An 18335-nucleotide genomic window follows, 5' to 3' on the forward strand; every position below is an offset into this window, starting at 1 on the left:
CCTTCCCATCCCAACCCAGGCTGGGATGAGTGAACAGCTGGGCTTAAACCATGACAGATGCAAAATAACCCTACATTGCAATCATGGAAAAACACAGGCTTACACTGTATGTAACACTCTGTCATTATAATAGAGCTTTCTATCTATTTTAAAGAAGCAGGAAAATGATCAGTATTGTTGACAGACAAGGAACATCATCTATGATGGCAGTTCCTATCTTCTGATTCAGGACAGTATTGCCTTAATGTAATGTCTTAGTGTTGTTCTGATATGACAGGTTTTTTCGTTGCTTATAATTTTCCCATCTTTGCTCTTATATTCTAAATGATTACAGCTCAACATACAAGAATACCAATCCAAAGATGAGAAAACCTTTCACTTTTATCATAACCAGACAGTTTATTAATAATGAGCCTCATTAGGCTACACTCAAGCTTTCCCCAGTATTACAATACAAAGCATTACAATATGTCACTGAAAAAACAAAGAAAATAATTATGACCTTATCAGTTCCTTCCAGTATGACTCTCTCAAATTGTTTTTAGAAGACATGGGAAAGAAGTCATGACATTTAAAATAAATATTGAGGTAAACTTAAAAGAAATTAATAAACCATACCACAGTTGGGAGGGTGGGGGAAACACAGACAAAATTAAAGTATAAATACCCACTTGCAGTTTTAATGGCAAGGAATTTTCAGGCAAAATCACCGTGATTTTGTTTATCATTCTCACCTTGTCTATGTGTTTATACATACTCACACACATATATTTATGCTACTGAAACCACTGATGCTTTACCCTGATAACCTTTAAAGCTGTTGGAAAAAACAAATCAGACTTTATCTGGTTTTACAACTGTTATGTCAATCCCAATAATGGCATTCAGTCTCTAAAGATCCAGTTTAAAAAACTGAATAATTGTTATTCTTTGTGTAAGCCACATATTTGCTACTTATCTTTATTAAAATCATAGAAAAAAAAAAGAAATAAAACATATGCTGCATGGGAAATATTTTATAATCAGTTCTTTGTCAGACAGATTTAGTGATCTAGATTTAAGAATCATTTTCCCTGTTTGGTTATTCATGCAGCCTATATATTTACAGAACAAAAGGTAACATTTAATAAAATCTGAATTGTGTTTGCATATGCACTGAATTATTTTTCTGTACAAGGTTACTTTCCTTGGCTATCCATTAGACTGAAGGGAATAAAATGTCTTCTATTTTTTGAAAATATATATTAATGTGCCAGGAAGAAGAATTTAGTTTTCCATTTTTATAAAGGCATGACTAACTATAATAGCAATCTGACCACAGTTAAGCGTTAAATTTATGAGAAATTTACGATGTAGTGTCCTAGAAGGCCATGCAGGATTGTGATCTATTAAAGCAATAAATAACATACCACAAATATTCTGATAAGATGAAGAGTTGTGGTACTATGAGGTAATATTAATAATCAAATTGTTTTAAGTGGTTTTGCTGCAAACACACAAACTTACATAATGTTTTTATCTGTTTTTTTTTTTCTTTTATTAATTACTGTTCACCTTCTTATGAAGACTTTGGATCTAGAATGAGGTCTGAATATTTGTAAGTGGAACACTAACTTACTGTAAACCTACTTGCAGTACTACAGCAGAAGCAATCCTAAGATGTGTAAAATAATTAATTAAATTAAATTTCCTTTTCAGAGATGTCACATTACTCATTTCTATCGTGCAGAAGAGACCTCTACTCTGATAGATTGACATAAAAATATTTGGCTATGAGCTGCTGTGCTGTATGCAAAATAACTACAGCTACCTGTCAAGATCGTATTCTCATGTTTGTAATTGTGAGTGTTCTTTTTCATTTCATTTTCACCCTTTAGTAATCAATTCCAAAGCTACTACATGAAAAAAATAAAAATAAAATTGCTTTTTAAAAAGTCAATGCTTTTTCTGTAGTGTTATGCCATCCTGTTAAAAGTTAACATTATGAGATATAGAATGGTCAATAAAGGAAAATTGATCCCTTTTAAATATAGAACTAACAATATGTATGGAAGGACGAGAAGAAAAAAATCCAAGAGGGACATATAGTGCCATGACTGGCAAGAGTTAAGACTAACACTGAGCAATGGGTTTGAACAATGAAGTGCTCTGGTTAAAGAAACTTATCTGTTCGGGTTCAAGGGCCTTTGCTTGTTTGTTTTTCTCCAGATCAGAAAATTATAAAATATATCTAATCCACCTCAATCCAAAGTATTTAAAAAATTGAATATAGGTATTGTTAACTCATAAAAAAACCCTCAGGACTAAGAGATCACTAACCTGCAGATTTTACAGTTCTCATGGTTTTTACACACTTTTCATTCCTAGAAGATCCATCAAGCAAATAGCTCTTTGAAGGAACAGCTGTGAGAGGATTTTCTCACTTGTAATATATATCCTATTGTTAGAGTAAGATGATACTGTGATTATCACATGGCACTCATTATATTTTAAAATTTAATGCTCATTAAGCCTTCAAGGTTTATGTGGTCAATAAACTAAACCTTCAACAGAGCAAATTGTATGGTTTGGGTGTCCTAGGCCTATACATTTTTTAAAAATTCTTGATTCTATCATTTTAGAAAGTGGGATCATATAAACACACCAGTAAGAGACGGGGAATTATATTTTAGTATTAATAAAAATGTAACAGCTATTCCTCGGATGCTTTACTGATTACTGGGATGCTTTTTGAAGTAAAAAACTTTATACATAATAAAATGTACATTAGTGCTGGTCATATACAAACAGGCAAATAACAGGAACAGATTAAAAAAATAATTCAGTTTCACTCAAAAAACTGTCTTTTCCCTCAGTGTTACCTTTTCTTTGTTATTTCTAGCTCTTCTGTGTTCATTCTGTCTAGTTGCATTTGCTTTCTTACCTGTCTGTCCTTCATTCACTGCACCTTTACCTCTACAACCATTGCTCTGTCACTTAGAGAAGGGAAGTGTCTTGGTAACATGAATTTGGAAATGGGAATTTACAGCTGCCAAAGCTACCATCATTCCTATTCAGTGTTCCTTTCCTGAGTGATAGGTCTCCATCTGCTAAATTTTGCAGATTTGTGAGATTATCATTACTTTTGAGTCAGGGTTTCTTAGCTAACTTAAAAATGTTTTGTAAGAGAATCACAGAACAAATGGAGATTATGAAATCATGTCACCACATATTTGCTGGTCTGAAGTTAACTGATATGACTGTACACTGCTGGTTTGCATACAAAGATGAGAAAAAGTGTTATTGGTCTTAAAATGCTTAATGAACTTTTCTTCATACTTCTGCAGTGAAAAGTTGGTATGCTGGGATCTCATGAAAACTAAAATTTTATTGAATTCCAGTAGATAAAATTTTAAAGAAAAAGTTATGTAATACCCTACATTAAAGCTCTGGTCTAAAACTAAAAACATAAATTTCAATTCTTGGTCATAGATAAATTGTGTCATGTGTCTTTGTGAAAATAACACTGATTCTCAAAGTACTTAGACATAAAATTGCCAGATCCTGACCCCATAAGATTGATGATTTTTTTCATGTGCTTTGGATCACACTTTAATCATATAATGCCTTTTCCTTCTTTTACTTCATAGTTTGTGCTTGCTCCCTTTGTCCTTATTGTGAAGGAGATGCCAATCTAAGTGATACTATATTACAAAAATAAACCATGAAGCTACTGTCAAGTTTCATCCAATATATTCACTTACCTGTTCATCCAATTTCCTATTAGTAAAAAAGAATCAGTAGCACAAAAGGCAAAAGCCTCTTAGTGGGCGGTAAACTTTTATATGTCTAACACATCACTTGGTCAGATTTTAGAAAACAACATTCTGTGTAGGTTTCCTAGCCATGAATCAAAATAAATCTTCCAGCTGTATCTGCTGATGTTAAGCTGACTATACAGTGGTGGTAAATAGATTTTTAGGAAATACCTGTCAGAAAGAGCTTTGGCTCATGTATATCTCCTCATCCATTTGTGTATCCAAACAAATATATAATCCTGGGAGAGGGTGTCTTGCAAACAAAGGAAATAGTTCCAGCCTCTGAATAATGGTTCTAAAGAACTATCTGATCTTATGCAAGAAACAGAAGAAACAGCAATATTATTATTTGACCAATAATTTAACACTCTAGCTGTTGTGTATTCCAGTCTGGGAATTTAACTGTCTCCGAACAACTTGTGTGCATAACTTGCCTTTACTGAATTGCATGCCTGCAGCCAAATGCCTTGTGTTTTTTTGCAGTTCTGAACATTACAATGGCAAAGTATTCATTCTCTGCACTTGCCCTCGCTTTCTGCTAAAAGCTGTTCTCCTGGCCACAGAAATCTACCTCCAGGATATCTTAAAATGTTGGTTTGTTTGGGTTTTTTTTTAGTAGAGAGAAATAATTGGTTTAGCTTATGTTCAGCTCTGAGAGCAAATGATCTCAGGTGGTCCCATCTTAAGATTTCTCTGAAGTAGAGGGAAATGTCCTGTGTAGACATTTTCTGTATTTATGAGGGGAAAAAAAAAAAAAAAAAAGATGAGCTGGGGTGTTTTTGTAAGAAAAGAAGGAACAGAGGAGAAATATATTTCAAGCTTTAAAATCTCCTTATAATTAAGCACAAAGTAATACTCCCTAGAAAAGTGTACGGACAAAATTCTGCTATGTCTTTGTCCATCTTCCCATTGAATTCCAAATGGTACAGACATTTTCATGAAAGCAAATTTTTTTTTTCTATTTAATAATTTTCAATGATGGTACATCAACTGAAGTAATAACCTGTGCTGTGATATCAAAGCCATTTACTCCTCAGCCAGCTATAATATTACAAACAGATAGTTATGACTAGCTGGGGATATAATAGTGCAAGTAAGAAAGCTCTTTAGGAATGAACCCTGTGTTTATTCAAATATCTTCAGTATAAAAAGATAATGATGGCAAGAAATTGTAGAAATTTGTTCTATATATAATTCTTAGCAAAGATTTTGTCAGGCTGCAACTGGTCTCTAGCAAGACTGCATATCTTGAAGTTTTCTGCATAGCTTTCCCTTTGGATGCATTTTGAACATACAGTTTGAAAAAAATAAACATGTTGCTTGTATTGGCATTTGCACTCAGCAGGAAGCTACTGCTTTTATTTTCAAGAGAAAAAAAACAATGAAACAATAAATAAATAAATAAGAACAAAAAATTAATCCATGTATTTCAAAACTACAGTATTGTGTCTAAACACATGCCAGTTTCCAGAAACATTTCTAAGACAGTTAAAGTAAAATAGGTCTTGTTTCTATTCGAAGCAATTTTTGACAGTGCTCAATGCAGACAAGTTGCTTATTGGTATTCCTCTGTGTTTGCAATAGTTTCCTTCATTTCCTTTTCAATCACTATATTTTATATATCATGCCAAGAAATTGTAAAATTTAAATGAGCATGGTATTTTAGTTCACGGCAGAAATGGTACACAGATTACAAATGGAGGATGGTGATAATGGATGATTTAACTGAACAATATTCTGGAAATCCTGAATCACAGTGGTAAAGAGAATACTGTCATTTGTCAGTGTTTCCACAATGAATTATCTCTGTAAACATAAACATGAAAAGGAATGAAAATGGGAATATTGTTCAAGTAGGAAACTTTTTCCCCACCTTCAGCTATTTCACCAAAACTGTGTACATCTTTGTGAAAATGAAACAAAACAAAACCATGTATCTCACTCCCCATCACCACCCAGGAAAAATATAGAGAAAAATATTATTGTATAACATTTGTTTCAGCTGTGCTACCACAAAGCACATGCAGAACAAAATGGATGATCAGGACCAGTCAGCATGGGCTCATGAAGGGCAGGTCCTGCTTGACCAGCCTTATCTCCTTCTACGACAAGATGATCTGTCTTGTTGATGAAGGAAAAGCTGTGGACATTGTCTGGTTGAACTTAAGTAAGTAAAGCATTTGCCACTGACTCCCACAGCATTCTCCTGGAGACACTGTATGCTCGTGGTCTGAATAGGTATATTCTTAGCTTGATGGCCAAGCCTAAAGAACGGTGAATGGTGTCACATCTACTTGGCAACTGGTCATTGGTAGTGTCCCTTGGTGTAAAAGGACCTGGGGGTGCTGACTGACGGCCACTGAATGTGAGCCAGCTTGTGCCCAGGCAGCCAAGAACAAGGACAAGAGATAACAGCATTAAGCTGCATCAGGGAAGGTTTAGATTGGATATTAGGAAATATTTCTTCACTGAGAGGGTGTTCAGGCATTAGAAGAGGCTGGCCAGGGAAGTGGTGGAGTCACCCTGGAAAGTTCTTAAAAACAGGGTAGATGAGGTCTCAGTGACATGGTTTATTAGTGGACTTAGTAGTCCTGGGGTAATGGCTGGGCTTGATGATTTTTGAAGGTCTTTTCCAACCTTGTTGATTCTATGATTTATTTTGAACAATGCAAAAAAACTTTCAAATGTACAGAGAGTTTTAATTTCTGTAGTTTCTATTTACGTGTTTGTACATTTATCCTGCCAGACTGAAATAAAGATCACTAGGTATGAGTTAAAGAGCTACATTACACATCCAGGCAGCTATATATTCAACAACCTTATACAAATTGGAGGAAGGGAAGAGTGGATACAAACAAAACACCCTACTTCAGTCATATGGTCATCACTTATATTTTTTTCTTTCTACCGTTACAATGTACACTGTAAAAAAAAAAAAAAACTAGAAAAAAATCTATTACATGTTAGTAACTGTCCAGGCAACAGATAGAAAAAATCATTTTCAGTGAGTAGTGAATGGCTAATTTTCCAAGCAGTGAAAAAACAATTTTACTTATCTTAATCACACATTTGTTATTTGTTTTCTCTCCAATTCTCATTTTCTATTTTTATAATAGTGAAAATTCCTACGATTGTTGCTTTTCAAAATGGAGATAGAAATAACAGTTTTGATTTTCCTCACTAGTGAAACATGTATGACGATTACTACTGAAAACAAATTAATTCACATCTTCATTCTGAATAACTGAATTTATCAAGGGTTGTACACTGAATTTAAAGTTACAGGGTTCGAAAGGACCTTAAGATCGTCTAGTTCCAAACCTCTGCCATGGGCGAGGACACCTCACAATAAAGCATGTCACCCAAGGCTCTGCCCAACCTGGCCTTGAAAACCACTACAATCACAGAATCACAGAATCCCAAGGGTTAGAAGGGACCTCGAAAGATCATCTAGTCCAACCCCCCTGCAAGAGCAGGGTAACCTAGAGTACATCACACATGAACTTGTCCAGGCGGGCCTTGAATATCTCCGACGTAGGAGGCTCCACAACCCACCTGGGAAACCTATTCCAGTGCTCTGTCACTCTTACAGTAAAGAAGTTCTTCCTGATGTTAACGTGGAACCTCCTATGCTCCAGTTTACACGCATTGCCCCTTGTCCTATCACTGGATATCACTGAAAAAAATTTAGCTCCATCATCCTGACACCCACCCTTTACATATTTGTAAACACTGATGTGGTCACCCCTCAGTCTCCTCTTCTCTAAGCTAAAGAGGCCCAGCTCCCTCAGCCTCTCCTCATAAGGGAGATGTCCCACTCCCTTAATCATCTTTGTGGCTCTGTGCTGGACTCTTTCAAGCAATTCCCTTTCCTTCTTGAGCTGGGGGGCCCAGAACTGGATGCAATATTCCAGATGTGGCCTCACCAAGGCAGAGTAAAGGGGGAGGAGAACCTCTCTTGACCTACTAACCACAGCCTTTCTAATACACCCTAGGATGCCATTGGCCTTCTTGGCCACAAGGGAACATTGCTGGCTCATGGTCATCCTCTTATCCACCAGGCCCTCCAGTTCCCTTTCCCCTTCACTACTTTCCAGCAGGTCAACCCCCAACCTGTACTGGTACATGGGGTTGTTCTTCCCCAAATGCAAGACTCTACACTTGCCCTTGTTGAATTTCATCAAGTTTCTCCCTGCCCAACTCTCCAGCCTGTCTAGGTCTCGCTGAATGGCAACACAGCCTTCTGGTGTGTCAGCCACTCCTCCCAATTTAGTGTCATCAGCGAACTTGCTGAGGGTACACTCGGTTCCCTCATCCAGGCCATCACTGAAAATATTAAACAGCACTGGTCCCAGCACAGACCCCTGAATGACTCCACTAGTCACAGACCTCCAGCTTGATTCTGCCCCATTGACCACAACTCTCTGCCTTCTTCCATTTAACCAGTTCTTGATCCACCTCACTACCTGATTGTCAAATCCACACTTCCATAGCTTATATATGAGAATGCTGTGGGAGACAGTATCAAATGCCTCACTGAAATCAAGAAAAACCACATCTACCACTCTACCATCATCCCTCCACCTAGTTACTTCCTCATAGAAGGCTATAAGGTTGGTCAAACATGACTTCCCCCTCATAAAAACATGTTGGCTGTTCTTAATGACCCCCTCATCCTTGGTATGCCCAGAGATGGCATCAAGAATAAGTTGTTCCGTCACCTTTCCAGGGATGGAGGTAAGGCTGACCGGTCTATAATTACCCGGGTCCTCCTTCTTGCCCTTCTTATAGACTGGCGTGACATTTGCCATCCTCCAATTCTCAGGCACCTCTCCCATTTCCCACAACTTACCAAAGGTGATGGAGAGTGGCCTAGCAATGACCTCTGCCAGGGGGATGAAGCATGCACAACTTCCCTGGGCAACCCATTCCAGTGCCTCATCACCCTTACAGTAAAGAAATTCTTCCTTATATCCAATCTAAACTTTCCCTGTTTAAGTTATAACCTGTTCCCATTGTCCTATTACAACAGTCCCTAATGAAAAGTCCATCCCCAGCATCCCTATAGGCACCCTTCAGATACTGGAAGGCTGCTATGTGGTCTCCATGCAGCCTTCTCCAGGCTGAACAGCCCCAAATCTCTCAGCCTGTCTTCATATGGGAGGTGCTCCGGTCCCCTGATCATCCTCGTGGCCCTCCTCTGGACTTGTTCCAACAGTTCCATGTCCTTTTTATGTTGAGGACACCAGAACTGCACACAATATTCCAAGTGAGATCTCACAAGAGCAGAGTAGAAGGGCAGGATCACCTCCAACCTGCTTGTCATGCTTCCTTTGATGCAGCTCAGAATACGGTTGGCTTTCTGGGTTGCAAGCTCCCATTGTCGGCTTATGTTAACTTTTGGATAGATCAACACCCTCAAGTACTTCTATGCAGGACTGCTCTGAATGTCTTCTCTGCCCAAACTGTAGCTGTGCCTGAAGTTGTTCTGACTCAGGTGAAGGACCTTGGACTCGTCATGGTTAAACTTCGTAAAGTTGCCATCAGTCCACCTCACAAGCGTGTCAAGGTCCCTCTGAATGGCATTCCTTCTCTCCAGTGTATCAACTGAAACACACAGCTTGGTGTCATTGGCAGACTTGCTGAGGGCGCCCTCAATACCACTGTCCATGTCAGCAACAAAGATGTTAAACAAGACCGGTCCCAGCACCAATCCCTGAGGGACACTATTTGTTATTGGTCTCCAGCTGGACATTGAGCCATTGACCACAACTCTTTGCATGCGGCCATCCAGCCAGTTCTTTATCCACTGCGTGGTCCTCCTATCAAATTGATGTCTCTCCAATTTAGAGACAAGGATGTCATGTGGGACAGTGTCAAATGCTTTGCACAAGTCCAGGTAGATGACGTCAACTACTCTGCCCCTCTCTATCAGTTCCGTAACCCCATCATAGAAGGCTACCAAATTGGTCAGGCAGGATTTCCCCTTAGTGAAGCCATGCTGGCTGTCACCAAGCACCTTGTTCTTTTTCATGTGCCCTTGTCGTAGTTTAAACCAAGTCCCCCAACTCCCAGAGAGTTAGAAAGGAGAATCCAAAGAATGTAGCCCCCACGGATTGAGATAAGAACGGTTTAATAGCTAAGGCATAACACAAAACCCCTACTGCCATTTACTACTACAAATAATAATGATACAGCAAACAGCACGTGAAAAGAATACAACACCCCACCAGCCACCGACCCATAACTCACTCCACCCTGCCCGGCCGAGCACCATGTGCTCCCTCCTCCATTTTCCTCCACAGCTCAACCCCTCCAGCCTTCTCTTTCCCAGTATGCATCCTGGGCATCACGTGCTATGGTATGGAATACCTCATTGACTAGCCTGAGTCAGGTGTCCTGTCTCTACTTCCTCCCGGACTCCCCTCCTCCACCTGGCTGAAAAAAAAACCTTGAACAAAAACACCCTCAAAACATGCTCAAACCATGACATTATCCACCCCTTATTCCATACCATTCACGTCATGCCCAGATCTCACATTTTCAATACACCATCACTCTTAAGTCCACCCCTTGATCATGAGACATCTCTATGTTGCATCTCTGGAATGATGGCCTGAAGTATCTGGGCCCACCAGGCTCAAAATCATTCACCGTCCCCTTTAGCAGTTCTACAGCTTGCTGCTGGGGACTCCATACAGCTGCCTTCCACTTCCAATGCTTCCAAAGCACTGGAGGGGCCCAGTGGATCAGATACCTGGCCATACTGTTCCACATGCCCTGCCACTCATGACTGTCCAGCCTTGGGGACAGTCTCCTTGTGCTCCTATATCCTTGTCTAACCCTAGACAAGACCCAAACCTGACTCTGCTTAACTTTTGGGATCAGACAAAGTGATTGTGGGTAGAACACACTCTGTGTGTGTGCCACCATGCCGAAAACCATCACAATCAGCAGGCAGGTCCCAAGGGCACCCAAAAGCCATTCAAAACCATCAGAACTCTCAGATGATGCTGCTGCACTTGTCACTGGGGCTGATGTAGCTGCCCTGCTTGCCAGCTCTCCCACCACCAGCTTCTCTTCTCCCAAGTCTGGATCTTCCTCCTCTGCCTTGCTGGGAAATGCTGCGTGGTCTCCTGCCTCCTGCTGGGGCTCGGCGGGTGACTGCCGGGGAATTTTCTCGGCCGCTGCGGGGTTCGGAACGGCGGCAGGACTCGATTCCTCCTCTGCCTTGCTGGGAAGTGCTGCGTGGTCTCCCGCATCCTGCTGGGCGTCGGCGGGCGACTTCCGGGGGACACTCTCGGCCGTCAGAGGGTCGGGAACGGCCGCAGGACTCACCCCCCCCGGCTGCCGGATCCTTCTGCTTAGCTACCGCCCTGCTCCGCTCCTCCCCCGCCTGCTCCCGCTGCTCTGCCACAGCCGTTTGGCTCCCCGTGTGGCTCTCCCTGGCAGCCTCAGCTGCCGGCAGCTCCCGGGGCCGCTCCTTCCTGGCTTCACGCAGCTCCACACAGACGACGACGAGGATAAAGACAAGGACGGCGAAGAGCAGCGGGACGGCCTGGTACAAGTCCAAGTCCACGGTCACGTCCATCCCCCCCTGCTGCCGGAGCCCCACCGTATTACAAGCCTCCGACACAAACACAAACACATCCAATCCATACACCAAGTACCCGGTAAAATCCCGAAACAGCGAGATCCAGAGAAAAACCTCTAAGAGCCAATAAATCAGCATTGTGACAAGAGACCATAAATCCGCTCAGATCTGTTCTTATCTCAAACCCTCGGGCCCCACGTTGGGCGCCAAAAATGTCGTAGTTTAAACCAAGTCCCCCAACTCCCAGAGAGTTAGAAAGGAGAATCCAAAGAATGTAGCCCCCACGGATTGAGATAAGAACGGTTTAATAGCTAAGGCATAACACAAAACCCCTACTGCCATTTACTACTACAAATAATAATGATACAGCAAACAGCACGTGAAAAGAATACAACACCCCACCAGCCACCGACCCATAACTCACTCCACCCTGCCCGGCCGAGCACCATGTGCTCCCTCCTCCATTTTCCTCCACAGCTCAACCCCTCCAGCCTTCTCTTTCCCAGTATGCATCCTGGGCATCACGTGCTATGGTATGGAATACCTCATTGACTAGCCTGAGTCAGGTGTCCTGTCTCTACTTCCTCCCGGACTCCCCTCCTCCACCTGGCTGAAAAAAAAACCTTGAACAAAAACACCCTCAAAACATGCTCAAACCATGACAGCCCTAGCATGCTTTCCAGGAGAATCTGCTCCAAGGCACAGAGGTGAGACTGACTGGTCTGTAATTCCCTGGGTCATCCATTTTCCTTTTCTTGAAAATGGGGATTATATTTCCTTTTTTCTAGTCATTGTGAACTTCACGTGACTGCCACGACTTTTCAAATATAATGGACAGTGGCTTAGCAACTTTATTCGCAAATTCCTTCAGGAACTGTGGATGTATTTCATCTGGTCCCATGGACTTGTGCATATTCAGGTTCTTAAGATGGTCTTGGACCAGATCTTCTCCTACAGTGAGCCTAGGGTCTTCATTCTCATAGTCCCTGCATCTGTCTTCCAAGACCTGGGTGGTGTGGTCAGAGCCTTTGCCAGTGAAGACCGAGGCAAAGTAGTCATTAAGAGCCTCAGCCTTCTCCAAATCCGGACAGCTGACAGAGAGAGCCCACATTGTCCCTAGTCTGTCTTTTATTTCCAATGTAATTATAGAATCCCTTCCTGTTATCTTTCACATCTGCAGCCAAGTTTAATTCTAACTGGGCCTTAGATTCCTGAAACTGGTCCCTAGCTTCCCGAAGCTGGTCCCTAGCTTTTCAAAGAACATCCCTGCATTTTTTCCAGGCCACCTGTCCTTGCTTCCACCTTTTATAAGCCTCATTTTTCCTTTGAATTTTCCTCAGCAGCTACTTATCCATCCAAGGAGGTATCCTGGCCCTCCTGCTGCACTTCTTTCTGGTCAGGAAGCAACACTCCTGAGCTTGTAGCAGGTGATCCTTGAATATCAATCAACAGCCTTGGGCCCCCTTCCTTCTAGGGCTATATCGCATGGAACCTTACTGTCGTGGTTTAAACCAAATCTGCACAGTTCGCTCACTCACCCCTGCAGCACCACACACTCCCCCGTTTCCCCCCCCCCCCACACACACCTTCCCACTCCCGGAGGGATAGGGAGGAGAGCCGGAGGAATACAACTCCCACGGATTGAGGCAAAATCAGTCCAGCAAGTAAGGTACAACACAAATCACCACTGGTATTACTAACAAATCAATGCTAGAGGAAATAAACAAGGAGAAAGAATACAATACCACCCACCGAAACGAGCCCAACCAGGAAGAGAGAGCTCACCCCTCCCCTCCTGGCCAACTTCCAGTTCCCTCTCCAAGCCCAGCGGAGTGTTAACCCCTTCCCTTCCGACCAGCTTCCAGTCCCCTCCCCGAGCAAGATGTGCTGTGGTATGGAATACCTCCCGGACTAGCCCAGACCAGGCGCCCTATCTCTCCCTCCTCCCTGGCAGAGCATGAGCTACTGCTGAACCCATGACACTTACTAAGCAAGTTCCTGAAGATGCCAAAGTCTGTTTTCTTGAAGTCCAGGGCAGTGAGCTTGCTGCACTCACTTCTCATTGCCCTGAGGATCTCGAACTCGACCATCACATGATCACTACAACCAAGCCTGCCCTGGAGAGTCACATTTCCAACCAGCCCTTCCCTCTTGGGGAGCATGAGCTCAAGCATGGCACCTCTCCTTGTCAGATCCTCTGTTACTTTCAGAAGGAAGTTGTCTTCCACACAATCAAGGAACCTCCTGGATTGCTTGTGCTGGGCAATGCCATCCCTCCAACAGATATGAAGGTGGCTGAAGTCCCCCATGAGAACAAGGGCCTGTGAGTGTGAGGCTTTTCCTATCTCTCAATAGAGTTTTTCATTCACAGAGTCCTCTTGATCAGGCGGTCTGTAACAGTAATGTGTCCCATCACCGATTTCCCCTTAACCCTGACCCACAAACTTTCTGTTGACTGCTCACCTATCCCCAGACAGAGTTCCATACTCTCCAGCCTATCCTTAACATAAATAGCAATTCCCCTTCCCCATCTGCCAGGCCTGTATTTTCTAAAGAGCCTGTAACCTTCCATTCCAACATTCCAGTCATAGCCATCCCACCATGTTTTTGTGACACCTATTATATCATAGCCCCGTAGATGTGCATACATCTCTAATTCCTCTTGTTTGTTCCCCATGCTACGGGCATTTGTATAGAGGCATCTGAGCGGAGCTCCAGATGAAGCCGGCTCATTGGCTGGAGCAGGTGGAATATTTCTACATTGCTCCAAGCATTCGTTATTGCTGTTGGTAACTGACTGGGAGTTTTGCAATGGAATGATGCTTCCCTGCCCTAGCACATCTAGTTTAAATCTTTCTTGAGCAGTCTGACAAGCCTCCTACCAAAGCTGCTCTTCCTCTTGTCAGACCAGCTTTACCAGCCTCCAGTAGACCTGGCCTACTAAATTGGGTCCCATGTTCTAAATACCCAAACCCCTGACTATGGCACCACCCTTCTAACCATTTATTAACCTGGCCAAAACCCCTAGCCTTTTTAAGGTCCTCCCCTTTACCCTGGAGAATTGATGAAAAGACAATCTGAGCTCCAGAGCCTTAACCACCTCTCCCAGGCCTCTGTAGCCCTTCTTGGTGTTCTCCAGGCTACTGCTATGTATACTGTATGTATACTATGTATACATGCACATGGATCACTAGAAGTGGGTAATAGTCAGTGGGACTTACTAGTGCAGGCAGCCTTTCTGCAACATCATTGATCCATGCCCCTAATAGGCAACACACCTCCCTTGAGACTGGGTCAGGCCAACCGATTTGTGCCTCTGTGCCTTTGAGAGTAGAGTCCCCTACTACTATGACCCACCAATTTTTCCTGGCAGCACCAGTAGTGATCTTTGCTAGTTCATCAGCTGGTTGTTCATGTTGCAAGTATGTTTCCTTGTTAGCTCCTTGCAGAACTGCAAAGTGGTTCTGGGTGGGGACATCAGATTTAGGAGGAAGCCTCTTGCTGTTAATTGTCCTCTCCCTCATCTGTTTTTTTTTTTTTTTTTTTTTTTTTTTTTTTTTTGTGTTACTGTTTCCCAGCTTCCTGGGTTAGCGGCCTCCTTCTTCCCTCCATGAGCCACAGTGGACACTTGAGGACCCTGCACAGTTTGTGCCTGGAGCAAGTGGTCCAGCTCCCTCTGGTTCCCTGACATCTTTCAGTCTATTGACAGCATCCCGCAACTCAACCACCTGCTGCAGAAGGACCTCCACCAGGGAGCACCAAGTGCAGCCCTGCCCATTGTGCACCCTCCCCTCACAATACCAGTGCAGACACTCTCTACACTCCGAGCTCTGTGCTGCATTTTCCCCTCTCATCTGCTCTGTCTGGGTACCTATGCTGGCCACTGCTGGGGCAGCCAGTGCAGAATTCCCAGACCTGGCTCTGGTCATGAGGCGAGTACTCACCATCCCACTTGCCTGTCCACACAAACTGCCTTCACTGATGCTCCCTGGGGCGGGTTTTTAACTGTCAGGGTTGGTGCTGTCCCTCCTGGCTCTGCCCCCCGTGAGTCAGCTGCTCCTGTCAGCTGAGCTGCCAGCTCCTGAGCAAGTCCTGTCGAGGACTTGAGGCTTCTTCTGTGGCTCTCACTGCTCTGAATTGAGGCTCCTGGACGCTGAGCTTTCCCCTGCTCCTGTGTTGAAGGTGTCCGCTTTCAAGCTACTCACCTCAACAACTGACCAGTTGAAGCAGTTTGGTATAAATCTGCACTTAAAACGATAGATAATTTTGACAATCTCTAAATAATTGTTCTGTGAGATTAAATTCCTCTTAATTTAATAAAGAACCCTTACAGTTGTCAATTATGTTTGTGAAATGTAGAATAGATAATGTCTTCAAGGATACATAAACACATACAATATTGTTTAAAAAGAACTGCCTTATTACTCTATCCAAAGACTAGGGAGAAAACAACCGCACAAATTTTAAATTATGAAAAGATTTTTTTTTCCCCAATTGGAAGTACTGATGTGTGTGCAGACCTTCACCAATCACAGAAAATTATGGGCCTGACTAGCAAGGTACAGTCTTATCTCAAGAGCTAATGTTTTGATCTTCGTATAGAGACAGAAGTATATTATGTAATGTAATGCATAATAAGAAGCAGGCAAAGTTACCTTACGCTAGGTTCAACCCTGTCATCTGCAGCTGGAGCTTGACTGGGTATTTTGTGATCAGTGTTCTAAAGAGTATCTGTGCTTGGCAAGTATTTGGAGAAACTTCTCATTCATGTTTTTTTTTTTTTGCATCTGTTTTTTTTTTTGGTCTGAATATCCTTTGTCTCTCTGGAGTCACATCAGCCGTCTCATTTTAAGAGGCAGGGAAAAACGTAAGTCAGTAGCTGGAATTTGGGTAATGCATCAAGTTTTTACTGAACAAGTCTATAATTTGTTGTGCTCTAATGAAAAGCACTACTATGACCATTTAATTTTCATCTCCTCTTATCAAATAATATTCCCTCAGAAAATATTACAAGAAATGGACAAAACATTGCTATTAGGAGCTGCACACGCTGTTCCTGGATGAAACATTCTGACATTAATTATAAAGGTTCTTAGAAAAAGATGTGTAAGTCATGGGCTTGAAAAAATAGCACTTAAGTAAAAAAAGTTACTCACTTTTTCATTGTTTGCACATTTGTTCATGTTTTATTAGATATCCAAAATAAAAATTCAGATATAGAGTTGGATGAGAATTCAACTTTTAGAAATTTCCATGTTCATACAAAACTCAAAAATGCTACTGAATATTGAATATTGACTACTGAAAATTGACTACTATTGAGAGAGCAGCCAAAAGTAAAAAAGTATCCCTTTGATTTTTCATTTTCCTCACTCAAAAGAGAGGAAGTTCCTGAAACTGTCTGGTTAAAAATAATTTCCTACTTTAATTAATGTTATCAATGTTGAGCTCTTAAACAGTGGTGAGTTCTTAAACAATAGATCAGATTCACTCTGTGCCGTTTAAACTTGCCTTACACCATAAGATAAGAGGGAAGGTTGGTTTTTTTTTGTTTGTTTTGTGTTGGAGTTTTGGTTGGTTGGTTGGTTTGGTTTGGTTTGGTTTTTTTTCCCCCTTTTGCTAAATGCAGACTCTTCGTGTTGTCAGGACATGGTTTGTCTTTAAGACTTTGAGAAATATGTAACAAAGATTAATCCACAGAGTAACTGACAGTCTGTATATTAATAATATGTCCTTGGAAGAGGATTATGTAATATGGCCAAAACGGCACTAGACTTCCTATATGACAAAATCAGTCTGAATTAATCAAAAGATAGACTGATTCTGGCACTGAAATTCTATCTCTAGATATAAAGATCCTGTCCATGCTCATCCTATTTTCATTTGCCTTAGATAATCTTCAAATATTAGCCCAAAGAAATCCAAGCTTTTCTTTGTAGTGATTCTGATGGGATGTCAGCACTTCATACTGACAATATCTAACACAAGTGTTATGTTTATATTTTCATTATTAGAGTGAAACGACATCAGCTTGTAAAAGCTACAAGTACAAACTTATCTCAAATTGAACAAACAGTTGGTTTTATGGAATTTATGTTCACCTTCAGGAACAATAGAACAATTTAATGGAGTCATATTTTTTCTTAAGGGACACATCAACTGCAGCAGCTTTGATTTGGTGCCAACACTTGGAGATATAATGAAGACTAATGTTGACTAAATGTCAAGCAGAAAGCATTTAGAAAAATGGGAAGTGATCAAATAGGCCTTCCTTTGCTCTGTGAGATGCTTCTGAGTTTTACAGGTTCTCTTGTGGATCTTTATTGTTATCAGCATGCTGAGCAGATTGATCATATTGTATATGCCAAGTTTTGCTTTGAAATGCACATGTGGATCTCTCAAATACCCTAGAATATTTCAAATAATGGCAAGCAGCTATGGTTATGTAGCTGAATTGAATAGGTATTAGATACACTTTCAGAGAATTTCTATTTTACACCAGCTATATCTGTTGTATTTGGCTATGATATGTATTTCTATGCATTATTTTGTACCTTTTAAAATATAAACATTTTGAATTTCTACATTAATATTACGTAGAATTGCTGGATTCTAAGAATAATCAGTGGACACTAAAACCTATTAATTCTATGATTGTTTTCTTGCTAAAGTAGTTTGCTGTAAAAATTAGATGGATACCTGTTACACTTTAAACCCTTTCTGGAATCATATAGATTTAAGAGTTATTTTCACATTGATCTTATTGGGAATTCAGTTTGTGGCACAGCTGTAAAATAGCTGAAAATATGCTATGAAAGAAATATGCAGCAGTGCTCTGAGATATAAATGACCATCTTTTAAAATGAATCTTTCAGAATTTATTGTTGTAACTCTGTTACTTGTTTAGCAGAGGTTTTATAATTTTCATTTCTGAGACATCTGAA

This window comes from Melopsittacus undulatus, chromosome 2 (assembly GCF_012275295.1).
Source record: "Melopsittacus undulatus isolate bMelUnd1 chromosome 2, bMelUnd1.mat.Z, whole genome shotgun sequence".
In the NCBI taxonomy this organism is placed as follows: domain Eukaryota; kingdom Metazoa; phylum Chordata; class Aves; order Psittaciformes; family Psittaculidae; genus Melopsittacus; species Melopsittacus undulatus.